The sequence below is a fragment of the Ranitomeya imitator genome, chromosome 1 (genome assembly GCF_032444005.1).
Source record: "Ranitomeya imitator isolate aRanImi1 chromosome 1, aRanImi1.pri, whole genome shotgun sequence".
Taxonomy (NCBI): Eukaryota; Metazoa; Chordata; class Amphibia; order Anura; family Dendrobatidae; genus Ranitomeya; species Ranitomeya imitator.
In genome coordinates, this window is record NC_091282.1 from 874,411,560 (window position 1) to 874,419,093 (window position 7,534).

Genomic DNA, 7,534 nt, shown 5'->3' on the forward strand with positions numbered 1-7,534 from the left:
GCTGTGTTGCCTGATTGCCAGCCATAACAGCCCCCCAAAGGTCAATCTTCGTAAACCAACTAGCCCCCTTAATCCTAGCAAACAAATCAGAAAGCAAAGGTAAAGGTTATTGAAACTTGACAGTGATCTTATTCAAGAGGCGATAATCAATACAGGGTCTCAAGGAGCCATCCTTCTTTGCAAAAAAAAAAAAACCCACTCCCAGCGGTGAAGAAGATGGCCGAATATGCCCTTTCTCCAAAGACTCCTTAATATAACTCCGCATGGCGGTATGTTCAGGCACAGACAGATTGAAAAGTCGGCCTTTAGGAAACTTACAGCCTGGAATCAAGTCAATAGCACAATCACAGTCCCTGTGTGGTGGAAGGGAACTGGACTTGGGCTCATCAATACATCCTGAAAATCAGACAAAAACTCAGGAATTTCAGAAGAAAAAGAAGAGGAGATTGACATCAAGGGAACATCATTATGAACCCCCTGACAACCCCAACTAGTCACAGACATAGACTTCCAATCCAACACAGGATTATGTACCTGCAACCACGGAAAACCCAGCACGATAGCATCATGCAAATTATGCAACACCAGAAAACGACAATCTTCCTGATGGGCTGGCGCCATGCGCATGGTCACCTGTGTCCAAAACTGCGGCTTATTTTTAGCCAAAGGTGTAGCATCAATGCCCCTTAAGGGAATAGGGTTCTGCAAAGGCTGCAAGGGAAAACCACAACACCTGGAAAACTCAAAGTCCATTAAGTTCAAGGCGGCGCCTGTTATGAATAGGTAATTCAGAACCACAATGGACTTTGAAGTTCAGAGCACACAAGTGACCTGACAAAAACCACAAAACATAGGACGAGCTCTGAGACGTGGGAACTCTGCTGACCGCAATTCCTAAACCTATCAAACCACACTAGAGGTAGCCGTGGATTGCGCCTAACGCTCCCTATGCAACTCGGCACAGCCTGAGAAACTAGCTATCCCTGAAGATAGAAAAATAAGCCTACCTTGCCTCAGAGAAATTCCCCAAAGGAAAAGACAGCCCCCCACATATAATGACTGTGAGTAAAGATGAAAATACAAACACAGAAATTAAATAGATTTAGCAAAGTGAGGCCCGACTTACTGAATAGACCGAGGATAGGAAAGATAGCTTTGTGGTCAACACAAAAACCTACAAACAACCACGCAGAGGGGCAAAAAGACCCTCCGCACCGACTAACGGTACGGAGGTGCTCCCTCTGCGTCTCAGAGCTTCCAGCAAGCAAGCAAAACCAAAAAAGCAAGCTGGACAGAAAATATAGCAACAAAAGTAACACAAGCAGAACTTAGCTTATGCTGAGCAGACAGGCCACAGGAACGATCCAGGAGGAAGCAAGACCAATACTAGAACATTGACTGGAGGCCAGGATCAAAGCACTAGGTGGAGTTAAATAGAGCAGCACCTAACGACTTAACCTCATTACTTGAGGAAGGAAACTCAGAAGCCGCAGTACCACTCGTGACCACAGGAGGGAGCTTGATCACAGAATTCACAACAGTACCACCCCTTGAGGAGGGGTCACCGAACCCTCACCAGAGCCCCCAGGCCGACCAGGATGAGCCATATGAAAGGCATGAACAAGATCGGCAGCATGGACATCATAGGCAAAGACCCAGGAATTATCTTCCTGACCATAACCCTTCCACTTAACCAGATACTGGAGTTTCCCTCTCGAAACACGAGAATCTAAAATCTTCTCCACTATATACTCCAACTCCCCCTCCACCAAAACCGGGGCAGGAGGATCAACAGATGGAACCACAGGCGCCACGTATCTCCGCAACAATGACCTATGGAATACGTTATGGATGGAAAAAGAATCCGGAAGGGTCAAACGAAAAGACACAGGATTAAGAACCTCAGAAATCCTATATGGACCAATGAAACGAGGCTTAAACTTAGGAGAGGAAACCTTCATAGGAATATAACGAGATGACAACCAAACCAAATCCCCAATACGAAGTCGGGGACCCACACAGCGTCTGCGATTAGCGAAACGTTGAGCCTTCTCCTGGGACAAGGTCAAATTGTCCACTACATGAGTCCAAATCTGCTGCAACCTGTCCACCACAGTATCCACACCAGGACAGTCCGAAGACTCAACCTGCCCTGAAGAGAAACGAGGATGGAACCCAGAATTGCAGAAAAACAGTGAAACCAAGGTAGCCGAGCTGACCCGATTATTAAGAGCGAACTCAGCCAACGGCAAAAAGGACACCCAATCATCCTGATCAGCAGAAACAAAACATCTCAGATATGTTTCCAAGGTCTGATTGGTTCGTTCAGTCTGGCCATTTGTCTGAGGATGGAAAGCCGAGGAAAAAGACAAATCAATGCCCATCCTAGCACAAAAGGCTCGCCAAAACCTCGAAACAAACTGGGAACCTCTGTCAGAAACGATGTTCTCTGGAATGCCATGTAAACGAACCACATGCTGGAAGAACAATGGCACCAAATCAGAGGAGGAAGGTAATTTAGACAAGGGTACCAAATGGATCATCTTAGAGAAGCGATCACAAACTACCCAAATGACCGACATTTTTTGAGAGACGGGGAGATCCGAAATAAAATCCATAGAGATATGTGTCCAAGGCCTCTTCGGGATCAGCAAGGGCAAAAGCAACCCACTGGCACGAGAACAGCAGGGCTTAGCCCGAGCACAAATCCCACAGGACTGCACAAAAGAACGTACATCCCGCGACAGAGACGGCCACCAAAAGGATCTAGCCACCAAATCTCTGGTACCAAAGATTCCAGGATGACCAGCCAACACCGAACAATGAACCTCAGAGATAACTTTATTCGTCCACCTATCAGGGACAAACAGTTTCTCTGCTGGGCAACGATCAGGTTTATTAGCCTGAAATTTTTGCAGCACCCGCCGCAAATCAGGGGAGATGGCAGACACAATTACTCCCTCCTTGAGAATACCCGCCGGTTCAGGCAAACCCGGAGAGTCGGGCACAAAACTCCTAGACAGGGCATCCGCCTTCACATTTTTAGAGCCCGGAAGGTACGAAACCACAAAGTCAAAACGGGAGAAAAACAGTGACCAACGAGCCTGTCTAGGATTCAACCGTTTGGCAGACTCGAGATAAGTCAAGTTCTTGTGATCAGTCAAGACCACCACGCGATGCTTAGCTCCTTCAAGCCAATGACGCCACTCCTCGAATGCCCACTTCATGGCCAGCAACTCTCGATTGCCAACATCATAATTTCGCTCAGCAGGCGAAAACTTCCTGGAAAAGAAGGCGCATAGCTTCATCACCGAGCAATCAGAACCTCTTTGCGACAAAACAGCCCCCGCTCCAATTTCAGAAGCATCAACCTCAACCTGGAACGGAAGCGAAACATCTGGTTGACACAACACAGGGGCAGAAGAAAAACGACGCTTTAACTCTTGAAAAGCTTCCACAGCAGCAGAAGACCAATTGACCACATCAGCACCCTTCTTGGTCAAATCGGTCAATGGTTTAGCAATACTAGAAAAATTACAGATGAAGCGACGATAAAAATTAGCAAAGCCAAGGAACTTTTGCAGACTCTTCAGAGATGTCGGCTGAGTCCAATCATAAATGGCCTGGACCTTAACAGGGTCCATCTCGATGGTAGAAGGGGAAAAAATGAACCCCAAAAATGAAACCTTCTGAACACCAAAGAGACACTTTGATTCCTTCACAAACAAAGAATTAGCACGCAGGACCTGGAACACCATTCTGACCTGCTTCACATGAGACTCCCAATCATCCGAGAAGACCAAAATATCATCCAAGTATACAATCAGGAATTTATCCAGGTACTCTCGGAAGATGTCATGCATAAAGGACTGAAATACTGATGGAGCATTGGCAAGTCCGAATGGCATAACCAGGTACTCAAAATGGCCCTCGGGCGTATTAAATGCAGTTTTCCATTCATCGCCCCGTTTAATACGCACAAGATTATATGCACCACGAAGATCTATCTTGGTGAACCAACTAGCCCCCTTAATCCGAGCAAACAAATTAGATAGCAGCGGCAAGGGGTACTGAAATTTGACCGTGATTTTATTTAGAAGGCGGTAATCAATACAAGGTCTCAGCGAACCATCCTTCTTGGCCACAAAAAAGAAACCTGCTCCCAATGGCGATGACGACGGCCGAATATGATCCTTCTCCAAGGATTCTTTTACGTAACTCCGCATAGCGGCGTGCTCAGGTACAGATAAATTAAACAGTCGACTCTTAGGAAACTTACTACCAGGAATCAACTCGATAGCACAATCACAATCCCTATGCGGAGGTAGAGCATTGGACTTGGGCTCATCGAATACATCCCGGTAATCAGACAAGAACTCTGGGACCTCAGAAGGGGTGGATGATGAGATAGACAGAAATGGATCATCACCATGTACCCCCTGACAACCCCAGCTGGACACAGACATTGATTTCCAATCTAATACTGGGTTATGGACTTGTAGCCATGGCAACCCCAACACGACCACATCATGCAGATTTTGCAACACCAGAAAGCGAATATCCTCCTGGTGCGCAGGAGCCATGCACATGGTCAGCTGGGTCCAATACTGAGGCTTATTCTTGGCCAAAGGCGTAGCATCAATTCCTCTCAATGGAACAGGACACTGCAAGGGCTCCAAGACAAACCCACAGCGCCTAGCAAACTCCAAGTCCATCAAATTCAGGGCAGCGCCTGAATCCACAAATGCCATGACAGAATAGGAAGACAAAGAGCAGATCAAAGTAACGGACAAAAGAAATTTCGACTGTACCGTACCAATGGTGGCAGACTTAGCGAACCGCTTAGTGCGCTTAGGACAATCGGAGATAGCATGAGTGGAATCACCACAGTAGAAACACAGCCCATTCTGACGTCTGTGTTCCTGCCTTTCAGCTCTGGTCAAAGTCCTATCGCACTGCATAGGCTCAGGTTTATGCTCAGATAATACCGCTAAATGGTGCACAGATTTACGCTCACGCAAGCGTCGACCGATCTGAATGGCCAAAGACATAGACTCATTCAGACCAGCAGGCATAGGAAATCCCACCATGACATCCTTAAGGGCTTCAGAGAGACCCTTTCTGAAGATTGCTGCCAAAGCACATTCATTCCATTGAGTGAGCACAGACCACTTTCTAAATTTCTGACAATAAATCTCTATCTCATCCTGACCCTGACACAGAGCCAGCAAATTTTTCTCTGCCTGATCCACTGAATTAGGTTCATCGTACAGTAATCCGAGCGCCAGAAAAAACGCATCAATATTACATAATGCAGGATCTCCTGGCGCAAGGGAAAATGCCCAGTCTTGAGGGTCGCCACGTAATAAAGAAATAATGATCTTAACTTGTTGAACTGGGTCACCAGAGGAGCGAGGTTTCAACGCTAGAAACAGTTTGCAATTATTTTGGAAACTCAGAAATTTAGCTCTATCTCCAGAAAACAAATCAGGAATAGGAATTCTTGGTTCTAACATAGAATTCTGAGCCACAAAGTCTTGAATATTTTGTACTCTTGCAGTGAGAAGATCCACACATGAAGACAGACCTTTAATGTCCATCACCGCACCTGTGTCCTGAACCACCCAAATGTCTAGGGGAAAAAAAAGGCAAAACACAGTGCAAAGAAAAAAAAATGGTCTCAGAACTTCTTTTTTCCCTCTATTGAGAAGCATAGTACTTTGGGCCTCCAGTACTGTTATGAATAGGTAATTCAGAACCACAATGGACCTTGAAGTTCAGAGCACACAAGTGACCTGACAAAAACCACAAAACATAGGACGAGCTCTGAGACGTGGGAACTCTGCTGACCGCAATTCCTAAACCTATCAAACCACACTAGAGGTAGCCGTGGATTGCGCCTAATGCTCCCTATGCAACTCGGCACAGCCTGAGAAACTAGCTATCCCTGAAGATAGAAAAATAAGCCTACCTTGCCTCAGAGAAATTCCCCAAAGGAAAAGGCAGCCCCCCACATATAATGACTGTGAGTAAAGATGAAAATACAAACACAGAGATGAAATAGATTTAGCAAAGTGAGGCCCGACTTACTGAATAGACCGAGGATAGGAAAGATAGCTTTGCGGTCAACACAAAAACCTACAAACAACCACGCAGAGGGGCAAAAAGACCCTCCGCACCGACTAACGGTACGGAGGTGCTCCCTCTGCGTCTCAGAGCTTCCAGCAAGCAAGCAGAACCAAAAAAGCAAGCTGGACAGAAAATATAGCAACAAAAGTAACACAAGCAGAACTTAGCTTATGCTGAGCAGACAGGCCACAGGAACGATCCAGGAGGAAGCAAGACCAATACTAGAACATTGACTGGAGGCCAGGATCAAAGCACTAGGTGGAGTTAAATAGAGCAGCACCTAACGACTTAACCTCATTACCTGAGGAAGGAAACTCAGAAGCCGCAGTACCTCTCGTGACCACAGGAGGGAGCTTGATCACAGAATTCACAACAGGCGCCTGCATCCACAAACGCCATGACAGAAAATGATGACAATGAGCAGATCAAGGACACAGATAACAGAAATTTAGGTTGTACAGTACTGATGGTAAGTGAACTAGCGATCCTCTTTGTACGCTTAGGGCAGACTGAAATGACATGAGATGCGTCGCCACAATAATAACACAACCTATTCTGACGTCTGAATCCTTGTCGTTCCGTTCTAGACAGAATCCTATCACACTGCATAGGCTCAGGAGTTTGCTCTGAGGACAACGCCACAGAGCGCACAGTTCTGCGCTCCCGCAAGCGCCGGTCAATCTGAATGGCCAGAGACATAGAATCACTCAGACCGGAAGGTGTAGGAAACCCCACCATTACATCTTTAACGGAATCAGAAAGACCCTTTCTGAAAATTGCCGCCAAAGCATCATCATTCCATTTAGTCAACACAGACCATTTTCTAAATTTCTGACAATACAATTATGCCGCCTCCTGACCCTGAGACAGGGCCAACAAGGTTTTCTCAGCTTGATCCACAGAATTAGGTTCATCATATAATAATCCTAAAGCCTGAAAAAAGGAGTCTACATTAAGCAAAGCTGGATTCCCAGATTCCAAGGAAAATGCCCAATCCTGTGGATCGCCACGCAGCAGGGAGATGACGATTTTAACCCGCTGAATGGAATCACCAGAGGATCGAGGTCTCAGAGCAAAAAACAGTTTACAGTTGTTTTTAAAACTCAAAAATTTGGACCTGTCACCGAAAAACAAATCAGGAGTAGGAATCTTCGGCTCTAAAGCAGGAGTCTGAACAATATAATCAGAAATACCCTGTACCCTAGCAGCAAGCTGGTCTACACGAGAAACTAATTCCTGAACATCCATGCTAGCACCAGACTCCTCAGCCACCCAGAGATAAAGAGGGAAGAAAAGAAAAAGCAGACTACAGAAAAAAAATGGCTCAAGACCTTTCTTCCCTTCTTCTGAGATGCATTTAACTCATTATTGGCCAGTTGTACTGTTATGATCTGGTGGCCTTGGA